Raw genomic sequence first — 18,819 nt, forward strand, 5'->3', positions numbered from 1 at the left:
CCTAGCTTCACCAGTGTGCCAAGGAGGGGCCTGGGGCATGGGGCAAGCTGCTCTGTCTGTTCACCAGGGTTAAGGTGACCCCTCTTCCCCCCTCAGCTCTGCCAACATCAATTTCCTGTCTCCTGCCGCACGGATACGGAGAAGGGCTCCTTCTCACTTTAACTCTAGCATTTACAAGTCTTCATTGAGTGTTTCCTGGAGGCTTAGGGGGCAATAAATAACACACCTCCTTCCCTCTTGAGTTCAGAACCAGTTGAGCAATAGACATGGGCATGAGGCAATGCAGGTGAAAACACTGGCTTTTGTATTGAAAAGAGCTGCATCGACGGATGTGGCTTAGAGTTTGCTGCACTGGACTTCTCTTCTGTCTTGGTTTGCATCCTTCCAGAGTCCAACCCGGAGAATTTGAGTACAGGTAGTATCTGGGGGCATGATTCCAGGAACACTCGTAGGGAAGTGGAGAGGTGTGACAGAGAGGAAGGCAGCCAGTAAAAGGTGCATTACCAAGCCGGTCACTGCTGTGGGCAACTGAGGCTCAGTCCCACCTGGGACTTCTGGGAGACGGCACAGAACATACCTCAGTTCTCCCATCCCAGGGGCAAGGAAGTTGGGGTGTATGTACACCAACTCCCCATCTGACATTGAGGGATGTTTTCATGGGCATTGACTGCCCTATGCGTGGTCGAGTGCCCTCCTGCCACCAAGAGAGGGCCCTGAGCAGAGAGCAGTGGGAAGTCAAGTGAGCAGCCTTCAGCACACAGGAGAGGGTGCTGAGTGGATCGGGTAGGTACCAGCAGTGGCTGCTGCAGCTTCTTAATGTTTCTCTGCAGGATTACAGGCTCCGTGGGCTTAGCTGGTTGATCTGTCTTCCTGCAGGGGCAGGTCCTAAAGGGCAGAGGGTAGACAGGCAAGTATGCCGAGAGAGATAGCCCAGAGCCTGCACCCAGCTTCACCATTCAGATAAGTTGCCCTGCCCTGGAGCGTAATCCAGACTTACAGAAACTGGAAGTGACTGGTCAGCGCCGACCGGACTGGCCATTTGAAATCTAAGGCTTGTGCTCTGGCTTGGAAACATGAGCTGGGAGTCTCTCCTGGGGATTTGACACCTAAGACAAAGGAAGTCGTTGGTTGGCTTAGCAGCCAGGGTGGGGGTCCTGTGCAGTCAGGGTTGCAGGGGCCCTTGGATGCCATGTGGCCCAAACAAGAAAACCCAGGTTGTGGAGAGAGGATTGTCATCAGTTCCTGTGGTCCCTGGAAGGGCTGCTTGGGTCCTGGTGGCTTTCTGTTCCCAGCTCCAGTTTCCTTGGGCTGTGGATTGAGCCCTCAGACTTCTGTGTATGTTTTCAGCCAACCTGTCTTCACTTGAGTAAGCTAGGGTGGGGTTCTCTCCATGTGACTGAAAGAAGTGATAAGAGCAGACAAAATGGAGGTGGAGACCACGTTTTAGATCGTCTCTAACACGCCTGTCTTCCACTAGGCTAGACCAGCTTCCTTATATGGTGGGTCTCAGGGGTCCACGAGAGCAAAAATGGAAACAACGTCACCGCATTTACCACATTCTACTAGTTGAAGTAAGTCATGAGGCCAACCCAGATTAAAGGCCCTGGAGACTCTGCCTCTTTTTTGGCGGGGAAGGGACTCCACCTCTTGATGGCGTTTGCCTGCAAAGAATTTTTGCCCATATTTACCCATAAAAACTTCATAGTTTCTATTCTTGCGTCTGTTTGGGTAAAAATGTATTTTTCTAAGAATTTTTCACATGATCTGAATTTTTAAATTGTCATCAATTTGTTCTTAATATCCTCATATTATCTTAAGGTCTGTCAAACCTGTAACAGAGGCCCCTTTTTCATTTCTCTCTTTCTTTTGGCTGAGCCATGTGGCTTGTGGAATCTTAGTTCCCACCCGGCCCCTCGGCAGTGAGCGTGTGGAGTCCTAACCACTGGACCGCCAGGGAATTGCCCCCTTTTTCATTTCTGACATTGGTTATTTGTGTCTTCTTCCTTTTTTTCTTGATGAGTCTTGACAGGAGTTTATCAATATTATTCATCTTTTCACAGAATCTGCTTTTGGCTTTGTTGGTGCTCTCTATTTCCTATATTTGTTTTTAATTTAAATCTCTTCTTTATTATTACCTTCTTTTCTTGGATTTAATTTTCTGTTTTCTACCTTTTTGAATGTTTAGCTCACTGACTTTCAGCCTTTTCCCTTTTCTAATATATGCACTTTTTCCCCAAAGCATGGCTGTTTTGCTTTTTTCATTGATCTCAGATTATTTAGACGTTTAAAACTGTATTTTAAAATTTCTAAACATATGGGGATTTTTCTAGTTATCTTGCCTAATTGCAATTGGGTTGAGAACATATTTTATATGATTTCATTCTTCTGAAATCTGTTGAGACTTTCTGGCTTGGCATATGGTCAGTTTTTGTTAATGTGCCATATGTGCTTGAATCCTTGGCTCATGATGCATTATCTTAGCTTGGATTCCCCCAGAAACAGACTTTGAGACAAGGGTTTGGGAGATGATCCCAGAAAGCACTGGTAGAGCTGTGGGAAGTGAGGCAGGGAAGGGAAGGCAGCACATCAGAGGTGCATTTGCAAACAAGGTATCACTGTGGGAAACAGCTTCATTCTCTGGGCAACTCTGGGAAGCAGTGGAAATAGGCTTCCCACTCTCGTGGTGAGGGCATTTGTACACCCTTCATTTGGTTGAGGGCTACTTAAGGGGATGGTTTTTTTTGTTTTTTGTGGGGTCTTTTGTTTTTTTTAGTTTGGCCTGTGGGAGTTTGGTTCCCTGACCAGGGATCAAACCCGTGCCCCCTGCAGTGGAAGCGCAGTGTTAACCGCTGGACCGCCAGGGGAGTCCCAAGGGGATGGATTTTTAATTCCCTGCCACTTCCCACTTGCCACACACCAGGCAGAGTGGGCTCTGGGGGAGAGGAAGCTCTCCAGCAAAGATCAGCTGCCTTGCCTGCTTCACCCACTGGGTTCACTTCTGTGGCCGCCGCCTGTGGCCACAGCTGCCATTGCTGCCCTCTGTCACGGCTGCCTCAGCAGCAGCCAGCGTCATCCTGACCACCTCTGCTGCCTGTCGCTACTGATGCCATCACCACCTCCCACCGTAGCCACCATTGGTGGAGGTATTAAAATAACAAGAATGCCTTCAAAATGCTTGACTCCGTTCGCAAAGAATGGCTACATTCAACCCAGGAGGCCGATGAGAAGTGGTGGGCATGAAGGCGGGGGAAGCATTGGGAAGAGTGTGGGGAGGGACAGACAGCAGTGTTGGGGGGACGTGTGTGGGTGCTGAAGGGGTTGAGTGAGCTGATAACGTCAGGATTCTGAGGAGGCAGAATTCCAGTCAAGGCTTCGGAGCCGCAAAGTTCGGCTCTGGCGGCAAAGGGGCTTGGGCAGCTCCTTGGCGGGTGGTAGCGGTGGCCTAGCGGTTCCTCCTGGCCCTGTGAATGTCGGGGCCAGGTCCGGGGAGGATGGCGCCCTAGAGCCCAGCCTCGCTGGGGTAGGGGCGGGAGGGGACGGGGTGGGGACCGGCCATGTCGGAGGTGACCCGAAGTCTGCTGCAGCGCTGGGGTGCCAGCTTTAGGAGAGGCTCCAACTTCGACTCTTGGGGCCAGCTGATGGAGGCGATAGAGGAGTATCAGATATTAGCAAGACACCTACAAAAAGAGGCCCAAGCTCAGCACAGTAATTCTGAATTCACCGAAGAACAAAAGAGAATCATGGGCAAAATGGCAACATGCTTGGAATTACAAAGTGCAGCTTTACAATCCACACGGTACCAAGAAGAATTTAAACTGGAGGATCTGAAGAAGCTAGAACCAATCCTAAAGAATATTCTTACATATAATAAAGAATTCCCATTTGATGTTCAGCCTGTCCCCTTAAGAAGAATTTTAGCACCTGGTGAAGAAGAGAATTTCGAATTTGAAGAAGATGAAGAAGAGGGTGGTGCTAGAGCAGGGTCTCCTGATGCCTTCCTGCTAGAGTTCCCCATACTTTATTACCAAGGTTGCCATCAGAACCAGGAGTGACGTTACTCACTATCAGAATTGAGAAAATTGGCCTGAAAGATGCTGGGCAATGCATTGATCCCTATATCACAGTTAGTGTAAAAGATCTGAATGGCATAGATGTAACTCCTGTGCAAGATACTCTGGTGGCTTCAAGAGAAGAAGATATGTATGTTCATTTTAATGTGGACATGGAGCTCCAGAAGCATGTTGAAAAATTAACCAAAGGTGCAGCTATTTTCTTTGAATTCAAACACTACAAGCCTAAAAAAAGGTTTACCAGCACCAAGTGTTTTGCTTTCATGGAGATGGATGAAATTAAACCTGGGCCAATTGTAATAGAACTGTACAAGAAACCCACTGACTTTAAAAGAAAGAAATTGCAATTGCTGACCAAGAAACCACTTTATCTTCATCTGCATCAAACTTTGCACAAGGAATGATCGTGACATGAATACCCTGGAACTTCTGTGAATCTTACCACTCAGTAGAAACCATCCTAGCTCTGTGTAGCCTATTCACCCTTAAACAGGCAGGAAGCAAGCCGTACCCAGGCCAGCAGGCCAGAGTGAGTCCATTACAAAGCTGTAGCACAGAATTCAAAGTCCAGCACGTCACTGATGTAAAAGACTCCTTTGGATACAGGCTTATTGTAGATCTTGAAACGTTTTCACTTTTCTATTAATTGTGCAATGAATAGCCTCTTTTCTAATGTGCCACTACCCCTGCCCTGCTTCCTGGAACGACACTGTTGTGGGTGGAATGTGCTCACCTTCACACTTAATACAGCAATAAGAGTGTGCTAGAGTTTGCACACCTGTCCACTTCTGCTCCAACATGCTCTTCGGTTTTTCGAGTTAATGTCAGACTTTGGGTTGATGTGGGTAGGATAGTATGAAACTGCCTTTGAGAGGAATTGGACCAGTTATGCTGCCCAAGGTCAGTCTGGAAATTTATAGGCTGCTCCTTGGAGACGGCCTTGATTCACCCTGATCTCATGGTTCTCCTGCTTAGAAATAGTGTGCCTTGGCCAAATCAGTATCCCATATGGGCGTGTTCGCAGGTTGTAGCTGTGATTTTTCCAGATGACCAGATTGTTTTTCTGAAAGTGAGCGTATTTTTAGTCATGTTGATTAGCTTCTTTCTACATCACATCGTACATCACTCTTTCTGATAGTGATTCTGGGGTTAATGATAGAACCATCTCAGAATAATTACGAATTCTTGGTGGGTTTATAATGTCTTCTAAATCATGTAATCTAAAAATAATTTAAGTCAGATGCTAACAAGATACCACAGGGATAACTGCTGTTTTTCTGACAACTGATTGTGAAACCTTAAAACCCGCCTACCTCTTCTTATAGTGGTGAGTATGCAAATCTGGAGATATTCTATTTTTTTTTTATATAGGTAGATAGGATTGCCATTTATTTCCTATGTAGATATACTGCCATTAATCCATATGGAGATATGCAGGTCATTAGCTTTTTAAAATTTGACTATTTACATTCTTTTGACTTAATAATGGGGCATAAATAAAACTTTCATAGTACACACGAGGTGGATATTTGATACACAGAACATTAAGATTTGGGGTGGGCATTCTGTGGGTTAGATGTGGGGCCCACATATTTAATATTCACTATTTTAAATGACCAATGCTAGCATGAGGGGAACGCAGTGCCAGTACTTGGCCTATTTTTAAACTAGTGTAATAAGCCTAGTCATCCAGTTCAGTATGTTTGCTTTTTAAAGTAAGTAACCACAGTCAAGTTCTAGCCCTTGCACTTCAAGAGACCTAGTCTCCACTTTCAGTTGTCTGTTAGGTCAGTTCTGTTTACTATGATGGATGTTAAAAAACTATATGAGCCTGAAGAATTCTCAACCAAATTTAGTCTTGCCTCTCTCTTGATTAGTTTAATTCCAAAATGATTCCATCCACAGTAGCTTGAGGGGATGAAGAATTTGCCTCAATAAATTATTTTGTTGTTCACTCAACTCTTAGACTGTGAGTTGCCAGCCCACCTGCTGACCCCCGGACTGTAAGCTCCTCAGGGGGTAAGAACCACATGTTCGCCATGTCACGTACATTTTCTGAGGTGCTTGGCAGCGCTCTGTACCTTGTGGAGTACTCGGTACCTTCTGTTTGATGTTGCTGACAAGACCTAAAACTAATCCCTTAAAAAACCTACCATTAAAATGTAGCAAAACTGGAAGAAAAAAAAAAAAAAAAGCCAGTCAAAGGTGTGTGGAGGTGAGGAGGGGGGTATGTGAAGAAGAAAGCAGAGTCTTCGAGGGTCATCATTTTCACCTTTGATGGTTGAACTGAGGATTTTGTGCTTGTCACTGAACATACTGACTTGGATGATAAAGATAATCACTATATTAATGGTAATAAATATTTCAGTCAGCACTTACCTTCAAAGGGTAAGCAGCTCATTTATACCATCAGAAACTTTCAGGCAGAATGTGTGCAAATAGAAGCCAGATCTCTAAAGAAATTAATAATCATGAAAGAAAGTAAGCTAGTTTTTACCATAAAGTGTGCTGCTTTTCAAAAGTCCTGCTGCCACACCCTAGACCAATTAAATCAGAATCTCCTGGGGTAAGACCCAGACATGGGTATTTTTTTTAAAATACCGATTTTAGGGGGCTTCCCTGGTGGCGCAGTGGTTGAGAATCTGCCTGCTAATACAGGGGACACGGGTTCGAGCCCTGGTCTGGGAAGATCCCACATGCCGCGGAGCAACTAGGCCCGTGAGCCACAAATACTGAGCCTGCGCGTCTGGAGCCTGTGCTCCGCAACAAGAGAGGCCACGATAGTGAGAGGCCCGCGCACCGCGATGAAGAGTGGCCCCTGCTTGCCGCAACTAGAGAAAGCCCTCGCACAGAAACGAAGACCCAACACAGCCAAAAATAAATAAATAAATAAATAAATAAACATAAAATACCGATTTTTAATTTTATTTCAATATGCAACCAAGAACCACTGCCCTGGCGGAATTCCTCATTTTTGGTTGACTGCATTTTGTAATATTAACTTGTTTGGAAATAAAGTTCTGAAAGTTGTTGACCCTATTTCTGAAGCCCCTGATGATCTAGAATTTACAGAGTCTGGGAGCCTATGAGTGTCACAGTAGTATTTCTTTCTAACCCAATGAATATTTACCAGTGAGGTGGTGACATATGAAACAAGGTCAGATCTAAGTAATTTACATCCTTTCCTCCTTCTCTGATGGGCCAGAAATTATGGGATGCAAGGTGTGTCAGTTCAACTGGACAGAAGGAAAGGGTGTCACTCTAAAAAGTATTAAGCAGCAAAAATGTCAAGGACATGGACAAGTTTGTGCAATAAGGGGACCTGCCCTCCTGAGTCTTCCAAGGCCAGAGGCCTGGACACTGCCGCTGGGACTGCGCTGGCTGTGGAGCATGTCCAAAGTCAAATCTCTTACTTCCCAGGAGAAGACATTGAAGATAACACGGTGACCTCGATGCAGCAGTGTGAGGTGCTGGCGAGAAAAAGGGGGGAAATGCAGATCGGAAAAATGGAGAAAGAGAACAACTCCAAAGATTCTGTACCCAGTAGAGCGTGAGCCCCAGGGAACCAAGTCCAGGGAAGCATATTTACATATGTTCTTAAGACATGTAAAGGCAAGACTTTAAAAAAGAAGATGGCAAATAAAGTAGTACTAATTTAAATGGACATAACCTATACAGAATAAAAATGACAATGACATGTTTCTTCCTGTCTGATGATACAGTAAAATAGTTTTGCTTTTTCTGCTTCCTTTTCCAGTAATAATTCTCTAAACTACCTGCAGTCTTTAGGATGTCTTATTTTCTTTCATTTTGTGGTAAAACTGAGAATCCTAATGATTCCGTGTTCAATGCTTTTGTTGAGAGAATGTTTAGCTTGATGTCATCACATTGGCCTGACACCAGGAATCAGTGTGATGTGTGCCTTCTGAGAGTAGAACTTCAAGGCAAAGTGAATTTTACGTAATAGAGTAAAAGTGATAAAGTAAAACAAAACAAACAAACAAAAAACAAACAAAAAAATCCTCATTTAATTCTTCTTTACACTTCGAGAAAAGGAAAAGTGACCAAAATGCACATTATGAAAGCCTCAATATCACAGGTAAGTAAATCACATCTCTTTTTAGCAAAATGTGTCCAGGACACTTAGCAAGTAAGATCTTTTTGTTTTCTTTGGTAAGGAGGTTATACACTGAACGGGATTTGCCAAAATTTACATTTGCGCTCTCTGCTGAATATGCAGATAAATAAGCAAAGTCTAGTTTGTATTTGTATAAGAGATCAGCAATTTTTTGTTTTATGTTTTCTGCAACTTCAAGGCAACCTTCATAGAAATTAAGAAATGATTTGAAACTCCAGTTTTCATAAAAAAAGTACCTAAGAGCTAAGGGAAACATTTGTTCTGGCTGCCACGCCTCAGTTGAGTCACTGTAGAATGTATGATCATTGGTGAGATCCGATGGAGTCAGTTTTGCACTCTAAGGGACCAACACATCTGTTATGCTCTAGAGTTTACCCTTTTGTTGGCCCACAAGACATTTTAGTTGCAATATCTGAATGAGGAAATGTAATTCTACTCAGTTTCATAGAGCAGTCAAGGGAACAATATGCTAATCGTACATGTTAGTGTCAATTCAATGGCTGCTGTTTTCAGCTGAGCTTTGGTGTCTTTTGGGGAGACAAACAAACACACTGGCTTTTTTTTTTTAATATATATAAATTTATTTTATTATTTATTTATTTATTTTTGGCTGCGTTGGGTCTTTGTTACTGTGTGTGGGCTTTCTCTAGTTGCGGTGAGCGGGGGCTACTCTTCCTTGTGGTGCGCGGGCTTCTCGTTGCAGTGGTTTCACTTGTTGCAGAGCACGGGCTCTAGGCACACGGGCTTCAGTAGTTGTGGCAGGCGGGCTCATTAGTTGTGGCTCGCGGGCTCTAGAGCGCAGGCTCAGTAGTTGTGGCGCACTGGTTTAGTTGCTCCGCCGCATGTGGGATCTTCCCGGACCAGGGCTCAAACCTGTGTCCCCTGCATTGGCAGGCGGATTCTTAACCACTGCGCCGCCAGGGAAGTCCCAACACACTGGCTTTTGATAGATTTAGAAGTACTTGCCTGTCTCATCCTGAACTTGTGAGATTCAATCTCCACATGTGCTTTCATATACTCTTTTCCAGCATGTGCAATCCCCAATTTTTTCTGCATAGTATGCAGTATGATATATTTTGGTTACTTACGTTCCTAATCCAGTTATATATTTCCTTCCATTTGTCATATAATAACATAAACATTTAGTCTGTGTCTTATGTGTTATCTGGGTCATGCTGGCATTGGTACTATAATTATTCTCATTTTCATTATCTGAACTCCTAGAAAACAAAGTCATGATATTCACAATGTTAAATATTAAACTATCACTGTCCCAGTCCAAAGTACAACAGTTAATCCACAGAGACAGAGTATTAACATACAACTACAATGTACTTGTTACACATTTAAGTTGCATCATTCAGAGTGATGCAGCGATGGAGGATTCAATACTCTGAGTCAAATTATAAATTGGGAGGAAAACAACAACAGCAATGGCAGGGACTTCCCTGGTGGTCCAGTGGTTAAGACTCCGTGCTTCCTCTGCAGGGGGCCCGGGTTCGATCCCTGGTCAGGGAACTGTGATTCCGCAAGCCATGCTGCGCGGCCAAAAAAAAAAAGGCAGGTGGTCAACTTCGGAAATTTAATCTCCACTCAGACTTCTCTGCCAAACTCCAGACTTGCATATCAATTGCCTACCCAACGTTTCTTTTTTTTTTTTTTTAATTACTACACTTACTTTATTTTATTTAGTTATTTATTTTTTGGCTGCAGTGGGTCTTCTTTGTTGCCCCAGGCTTTCTCTAGTTGTGGTGAGCAGGGGCTACTCTTCATTGAGGTTCTGAGGCTTCTCATTGTGATGGCTTCTCTTGTTGCGGAGCACGGGCTCTAGGCGCGTGGGCTTGTAGCACACGGGCTTCAGTAGTTGTGGCACACGGGCTCAGTAGTTGTGGCTCGTGGGCTCTAGAGCGCAGGCTTAGTAGTTGTGGCACATGGGTTTAGTTGCTCCGTGGCACGTGGCATCTTCCCAGACCAGGGCTCGAACCCATGTCCCCTGCATTGGCAGGCGGATTCTTAACCCCTGCGCCACCAGGGAAGTCCCAACATTTCTATTTTGATGTCTTGAAACATCTCAGTATTACCGTGTTCAGAGGTGAGCTTCTGATTCTCCTCCTAAAACTGTTCCACCCCTGCCTTCCCTAACTCAGGCAGATCCCTTCTGCCCGCTGCTCAGGCCAAAGACCTTGGGAGCCTCCTTAACCCCGCTTTTCTTTCACACCCAATATCCAGTGCATTTGGAAATCCCATTGGCTCCTTCTTCAAAATATGTCCACAATCCCCCTACCTCTCAGTACCTCCTGTTACCAAATCCAGCAGGAACCACCATCCCTCACACCTGCGTTTCTGCACAGCCTCGTCCCTGCTCTCCAAGCTTCTCCTTCCTCCCACCCTGAGTGTGTTCTCAATACAAAAGCTAGAGGGATCCTTTTAAATATGTAAGTCAGAATATCTGTCACTTCTCCATCTGAAACTGTGCAAAGGTATATCATCTCAGAGTAAAAGCCAAAGTCCGTAGGGTAGCCTGTGACGCCCTGCGCCCTTTGGGCACCCTCCTCCTCATTCCCTCTGACCTCATTTCCTTCCAAGTTCCCAGCCACGTGGTCTCATTCCTGCTCTTCGAACACTCCAGGAGTGGCCCTGTCTCAGGGCCTTTGCTTAATTCTGCTGGGAACCTTCTTCTCCCAGAGAAACATGTGACTGTCACCTCTAAGTCTTTTCTCAAATGTCACCTTCCTGCCACCCTACTTAGCACAGATACCTACCTCTTGCCCTGCGCTTTGGATAACCTGCTCTTTTCCTTTTATCACCTCTTCGCCTACCTTATTTATTAGTATTATTGCTTACGGTCTGTCTCTCCCACTCAAATAGGCAGGAATCTTTGTCTCATCTGTTCATTGGTATATCCAAAGCCTTGAGGATAGTGTCTGATAGGTGCTCAATAAATATTTTATTATTTTATTTTTGGCCATGCTGCGTGGCCTGCGGGATCCTAATTCCCCCACCAGGGATTGAACCAGTGCCCCCTGCAGTGGACGCTCAGAGCCTTAACCACTGGACCAGCAGGATCTCCCTCAATATATATTTTAGAATGAACGAAGGAGGTGATCACCATGCTCTCTTCAGGTCACAGCCTGGGAAGTGTGGCTGGAGCTGTCGTGGTGAGGTCCGCGGCCCCGGAGTGGCGGTGAAAAGGTGGGCTGAGGCCTCAGGGCCCAGGGGTTCACCGTTGCGCTCCCTCACCTCTGCCCTAAGTGGCTCTAGCCTGTTTATCAAGGTTGCATCATCGTCTGGGGAAGAAGTTTCACTGGAAATGCAAGTATCATCTTATTTTGAAAGACAGCCAGATCCCTCCAAGTTGCTCAGATCTGTAGGCAGGCTGTGCTAAATCAGGTGGTAGGGAATGCCCTCTGAGAAGATGACATTTGAGCAAAGACTTGCTACCAGGTCCAGGGCATGGGATCGAATCTCAGTGCAGAGAGAGGGGAGGGGGCAGCAACGAGATATGGTAAAAATTTGTTTCTCTGCTCAACCTAGTAATGCTCTAGGGCTCAGAGACCTCCACGTGACCTTCTGCACACGTCAAGCAGATGAAGGAAGAGAGAGAGCTCGAGGATCATGGAGAGGCTTTTTAGGGGCCAATTCTGGAAGTGCTGGTGTACATCACTACTGCCACCAACCAGAACTCGGCCCCACCTCACGGCAAGGGATGCTGAGAGATGTAGCCTACTTGTGTGCTCCGGAGGCAAAGCAAGTAAGCTCTCAGCACTGTCTTTGCCACATAGGTACCCTGCATAATTCGGGGACAATACTCAGGGCTGTAGAATAAGTAGAGTACCAGGCACACACTGGTGTGGATGGGAGAGGTGTGTGGCCTGGAACAGCCTTTCTGGAAGGCAATGTGGAAGAATCTTGTTCCCTTTGTAGGAATTTATGCTACAGAATCATGAGTGTACAGATGTAAGTGTACAAGAACGCATCCAGCAATGCAGTTCACAGTAATAAAAATTGGAAACATTGGACAAAAAAATGGCTTGCAGGTCATTTAAAAACAAAGACAGGGATTTCGTCGGCAGTCCAGTGGTTAAGACTCTGCACTTCCATTGCAGGGGGCACGGGTTCGATCCCTGGTTGGGGAACTCACATCCCACATGCCACGTGGCATGGCCAAAAACAAATAAACAAAGACAGATCTTCTTATATGGTCATCTGAACTGATGTCCAATAAAATGCAAATTGTACTGTAATTATAGTGTGATCTCAGGAAGAATATTTATACATTAATTTTTAAAATACATAGTATTTGCACATGGTACAAAAATTTGAAAGGTAGAAAAGGCTATCCACTGAAAAATCTCCCTGTCACCCCTGCTCCGGGTCATCAAGTTCATCTCCTTACAGGCAACCTATGCTACCAGTTTCTTGTATATCTTTCTAGGAGCATCTTATGTATACACCAGCAAAGGCATACATATGTGGGCACATTCCCACACACATGTATGTGTATCTTGATCCTCCTTTTTAATGCAAATGCTAACTTACTATACATATTTTTTTTCAAAACAATTTTTTACTGAAGTATAGACTTACAATGTTGTATTAGTTTCAGGTGTACAGCAAAGTGATTCAGTTATATAAGAGTATTTCAGATTCTTTTCCATTTCATGTACTACAAGATACTGAATATAGTTCCCAGTGCCACACAGTAGGTCCTTGTTGTTTATCCATTTTATACATAGTAGTGTGTGTATGTTAATCCCAAACTCTTAGTTTATCTCTCCTCCCAACTTTCCCTTTGGTAACCATAAATTGGTTTTCTATGTCTGTGAGTCTATTTCTGTTTTGTAAATAAGTTCATTTGTATCATTTTTTTTTTAGATTCCACATATAAGTGATATGTGATATTTCTCTTTCTCTGTCTGACTTACTTCACTTAGTATGATCATCTCTAGGTCTTTTTTCACCTAAAAATTTAACTTCTTGATCATTCCATTATGAGTACCTAAATAATTTTCTCGTTCTTTTTATGGCTACATAATATTTCCTTTTATGGATATAAAGAATGAGTTATACTTAAAATTAAGTGTTCTCAGCCCATATATACATAGAACTATATGCAAAATATCCTCAAACTCTTCACAGCTCTTGCTAAGGCCGCAGTGACCTCCACATGCAGTGAGCACTTTTCAGTCCTCCTCTTGGCTGCTCTTGATGGGTTGCCTTCTGACAAAGACTCTGCTTGATCAAACTTGAGTCAGTTTCCCCCAGGCCCTCTTTTTGATTAGGTCTCAACCTTGGCTGCCATCCTCCGTCTGGCCTGCACAACCCAGTCTCAGCAAAGAATTCTGCTAAGTTGGTTTAGGAAGAATTCCCTCATCTTTGACATCTGATCAAGTTCCTCATGCCCCACCTTTGACGTCTAAGTCCTTCACCTGCCTGAGCAAGAATTCTGTTAGGTCAGTTTCGCAAGAATTCCTTGAAGTCTCCTCTTAGTCAGTTTCCATCCACTGAGCCCTTCACGCTGCCCTTGGCTCTAAATCCCCCTTGTCCTTGTTGTATTCAGTGTTGAGTCAGATCTCTCTGCCCTACTGCAGTACTCCTATTGCAACAGTCCTGAGGAAAGCCTTTTTTTTTTTTACCATTTTAACAAGAGTCAGTATTAAGCTTTAACCTTGCTCTTTTAACCATTCCCTGAAACTCCTCTTCCCTTGTCTTTCTGTACACACTTTTCAGGCCTCCTCCTGCCTCTCTGGCCATCCCCCCACCCACTCCCACCCCTGGCGGTATTCTTCAAGGCTTGAACCAGGCCTCTTCTATTCTCTACTCTCTGCAGTGATATAATTTCTTATAGAGAATTGCAAACAATTCATTGGGTCACAGATGGTTTTCTTCAGCCCAGGCCTCTGCCACAGGCTTCCCCCCGACTACATGGATTTTTCTCTGATTTTCCAAGGGAACACTCACCATCCAGAACTAAAGGCATCATCTTCCCAAGCTTGTCTGTCATTTCCTTTGGCCCCCTCGCTCCTTCTCACGGCCATGTCATTGCACCTAGGCCTGGAGGGCTCTTGCTCGCCACGGCCAGTGTGCTTAGTTAATTCCTTCTCATCATTCAGACCTGAGCTCAGCCCAGAGTCCCTTAGAGAGTCTGCTCTGTCCCTGCCCTCCTCAGAGGCCAGATTCCACTTCTGTATGTTTTCACAGCAGTGCCATAAGCATCTCACTTGTGGCCCCACTTGAAAGAGGGAACCTCAGGCCGATCCACATGGAGAGACAGTCTGCAGAATGAGTGTCTTGGACTCTTGAAAAACATCAGTGTCGGGCTTCCCTGGTGGCGCAGTGGTTGAGAATCCGCCTGCCAATGCAGGGGACACGGGTTCGAGACCTGGTCTGGGAAGATCCCACATGCCGCGGAGCAACTAAGCCCGTGCGCCACAACTACTGAGCCTGCGCGTCTGGAGCCTATGCTCCGCAACGGGAGAGGCCGCCGCGACAGTGAGAGGCCCGCGCACTGCGATGAAGAGTGGCCCCCGCTTGCTGCAACTAGAGAAAGCCCTCGCACAGAAACGAAGACCCAACACAGCCAAAAATAAATAAATTAATTAATTAAAAAAAAAAATCAGTGTCATGAAAGACAGAAAAAGTCCAGGGACTGGTGCTAGAGAGACATTACTTGGGCCATCCATCTCTAAGCCATTATTGGGATAATTGGGGATATTTGAATATGTACTGCATATTAGACAATAAATGTTAAGTGCCTTGGGTTTGATAATGGTATTGAGTTAATATATGAGAATTATAGGGAATTCCCTGGCAGTCCAGTGGTTAGGACTCTGAGCTCTCACTGCCTTGGGCCCGGGTTTGATCCCTGGTTGGGGAACTAGGATCCCACAAGCCGTGTGGTGTGGCCAAAAAAAAAAAAAGTTGCTTAATATATGAGAATTATATAATATATAAGAATTCTTTAGGAGATACACGTTAAAGTGTCTAGGCGTGAAGTCTCATAATAAATGAAACTTATTCTCAAACAGTTCAGAAAAGAAATGTGAGTGTATATATGTATATACATATAACTATAGGTATTACATATACATCTATACCTATCATTCACATATGTATATTTATACATATGTACACATATATACATACTATATATAAACATATATCTATATCTATCTATCTAGAGAGAACAAATGTGTCAAAAGGTTAATAATTGATACATCAAGGTAAGGGATATACTGTATTATTTTTGCAACATTTTGTAGGTTTGAAGTTTTCCAAAATAAAAAATTGGAGGAAAATCAGTGAACATGTAAAGTATAAAAAGCTTTAGGGAAGAACTTCTTGATAACAGTCATTCAGGCCATGTTGTCATCCTTTTGTTTTCATCTACAGTCCAAAAAGATTGACTTTTCTGGGCTCCCCTGGTGACGCAGTGGTTAAGAATCCGCCTGCTATTGCAGGGGACACAGGTTCGATCCCTGGTCCAGGAAGATCCCACATGCCGCGGAGCAACTAAGCCCATGCGCCACAACTACTGAGCCTGCACTCTAGAGCCCACGAGCCACAACTACTGAAGCCTGCGAGCCACAACTACTGAAGCCCGTGTGCCTAGAGCCCGTGCTCTGCAACAACAGAAGCCAACGCAATGAGAAGCCCACGCACGGCAATGAAGAGTAGCCCTCTTTGCTCGCTGCAACTAGAGAAATCCTGTGTGCAGCAACAAAGACCTAACACGGCCAAAAATAAATAAATTTTAAAAAAAAGATTGACTTTTCTAAAAAAAAAAAATCTGAGACACAACTTAATGATTTAAAGTACAATCCAGTTGATAACACCTTAACTTAAACAGCTCAAGATCATAGAGATATAGTTTATTCTTTCTAGTTCTGAAGTTGGACACAGACTGTGCATGGGTTTATTCTATTATATTTTAAATAACAAATAAAGCAGGCCATGCATAGAATATTGATGACAGTATTATGGAAAAAAAGATTTTGCTTGGTCCAAGTCTGAGCTCTTGAGGTACAAAAAGCAGAAAGGAGGAATAAATAAAATTAAAATCTGATGTTAATGAAACAGGAAATAAAAAAGCAAAAAAAAAAAAAAAAAAAGGCTTAAAAGGATGAATTCCAAGTTGCTTCTTCAGGAGCCTGACTAAGGAAAAAGAAAGTAAAAAGTTAAAAGAGATGCATTAAAAATTAGAAAGGGGGGCTTCCCTGGTGGCGCAGTGGTTGAGAGTCTGCCTGCCAATGCAGGGGACACGGGTTTGAGCCCTGGTCTGGGAGGATCCCACATGCCGCGGAGCAACTAGGCCCATGAGCCACAATTACTGAGCCTGCGCGTCTGGAGCCTGTGCTCCGCGACAAGAGAGGCCGCGATGATGAGAGGCCCATGCACCGCGATGAAGAGTGGTCCCCACTTGCCGCAATTGGAGAAAGCCCTCGTGCAGAAATGAAGACCCAGCACAGCCATAAATAAATAAATAAATAAACCCAGAAAGTTAAAAAAAAAAAAAATTAGAAAGGAAATGTAACCAGAAATTGTCTGGAAACTACTGTGTGCCACTCTATTACAAAAATTTCCTGGGCTTCCCTGGTTGCACAGTGGTTAAGAATCCGCCTGCCAATGCAGGGGACATGGGTTCGAGCCCTGGTTGGGGAACTAAGATCCTGCATACCAAAAAGTAAAACAAAACAAAACAAACACCCATATACCCTTTACTCAGATTTACTTATTGCTAACATTTTGCCTCATTTGCTTTATTGCTTGTTTTCTCTCTCTCTCTGTATGTTCTTAACTTTTTTTTTCCCTGAACAATTTGAGAAGAAGTTGCAAACATCATGGCCTTTAACTCCTGGTGTAATACAAAGCGCACTGGTGAGGGAGCTTCTGGTAGCAATGAGAAATTCAGTGGTGGGGTCCTCCATAGGCTGGGGTGATGGTAAGGCATGGTACCACTGAACTGGACTGTCTTGTGTTACTGGGAATAACAGGATTCTGAAAAAGCAGAGGCAGGTGGGGTTACTTAACTGTCAGAAATGTGGACATAATTACTGGAATGGGCAGCAAGCTTGAGGTAGCAACCAGGGATCTTGATACACAGAGATCTGTGGCAATGACTAATGATCCATAGTGTCTTAGGGAAAGAGATATGACGGCATCTGAATAGAGTATTGTTTGGTTGTATAACCAGAAAACATGGAGAGCTGGGGAGCTAAAGCCTGATGGCCTTCACTACAGTGGAAAATCACAAGTTCTCACCCAGTTTCTAGATCTGAGTCAGTTCTCAGACTGACAGATGGGCAGTCCAGTTCCCTGTGGGGAAGGACTTGGAAAGGCCACTGCAAATATGCACAATATTCCTCTAGTTCCTCCTTAAAGGGACTCATGGCCATTTTCTAGAGAAACTGTCCACTACGGAAAAGGGAATTCCTAGATTTCTCGAGGGCTGTGAAATACTGGGTTCTGAGGTGACACCAATACCAGGGGATCTGAAATGCCATTGTGGTTCTCCTGGCTGGAATGAGGCTGAGAGATGAAAGGTAATAAATGAAATCCTGACTCATGTTTGTCTTACTGTGGGTCTAGTGGGCCCACAGATCCATCCTGCTGTTACATCTCCTAACTGTAATGGATTAACAGCTAGCAGAACTCACATATTGGTTCCCTCACCAATTATGTTAGGGAAAGCCTAGGGTGTAGTGACAAGACAGTACATAAAGAATAATATCCTATCAGGGGTAGAATTGCAGAGATTAGCACCTATATCAGACTAAAAGATGCAGGACTCCCTATCATATACCTATTTGGTTCTCATGAATATAAAAAAACAGATAAATTATGGGGGATGGCTGTGGATTTCCATCCACTTAACCAAGTGACAGTCCCAATTGTAGTTGCTGAGCTGGATCTTTTCTTTCTTTATTTATTTATTTGGCTGTGCTGGGTCTTAGTTGCGGCATGCGGGGTCTTTAGTTGTGTCATGTGAACTCTTAGTTGCAGCATGTGGGGTCTAGTTCCCTGACTAGGGATCGAACCCAGGCCCCCTGCACTGGGAGCATGGAGTCTTAGCCACTGGACCACCAGGGAAGTCCCACTGAGCTGGATCTTTACCTGAACAGATCAGTACAGATTTTGGCACTTGGTATGAAGCTATTGATCTGGTAAATGCATTCTTTTCAATCTCCACCATTAAAAAGGCTCAAAGGCATTTTGTTTATATGTGGGAAGGCCAGCAGAATACATTGACTGTCTTGCCCCAGTGCTATATTAACTCTCCTGCTTTCTGTTACAATATTATCCACAGAGACCTTGATCATCTTGATATTCTACAGAACATGATACTAACTGAACTTTGTTGAACAAAATATGGTAAGTATTCTGGATGCCCAGATGCCAACTAGTGGGAAAAAAGACTCCCTCAGAATTCAAAGCCTTTGCCACATTGGTGAAATCTTTAGAGGTCCACTGGTTTGGGACAAGATGCTGCACCTTATGCACCCCCTATCACTATGAAAGGGACAAATAGTATAAAAAAGAAAAATAGTATTTTTTGGAGCTCTTTGGATTTGAGGCATCATACATCACGTTGGAAATACAGCACTGATTCAT

The 18,819-nt window shown here is 44.2% G+C and overlaps 1 long non-coding RNA gene and 1 pseudogene across 2 annotated transcripts; one reads left to right on the forward strand and one right to left on the reverse strand.

Moving 5' to 3' along the window:
* Nucleotides 1-111: 111 nt before the first annotated feature.
* LOC309612306 (axin interactor, dorsalization-associated protein pseudogene) lies at nt 112-11,057 on the forward strand (annotated as a pseudogene). Its single transcript has one exon. The product of its transcript is annotated as an axin interactor, dorsalization-associated protein pseudogene (transcript).
* A 96-nt stretch (nt 11,058-11,153) lies between these two features.
* LOC309612328 lies at nt 11,154-17,565 on the reverse strand. The gene is made up of 2 exons (XR_014235094.1): nt 16,743-17,565; nt 11,154-16,424 (listed from the first exon to the last, which is right to left on the reverse strand). It is a non-coding gene; the product is annotated as an uncharacterized lncRNA (long non-coding RNA).
* Between the last annotated feature and the right edge of the window lie 1,254 nt (nt 17,566-18,819).

Source organism: Balaenoptera borealis (assembly GCF_965194805.1).
Source record: "Balaenoptera borealis genome assembly, chromosome: 15".
Classification (NCBI taxonomy): Eukaryota; Metazoa; Chordata; class Mammalia; order Artiodactyla; family Balaenopteridae; genus Balaenoptera; species Balaenoptera borealis.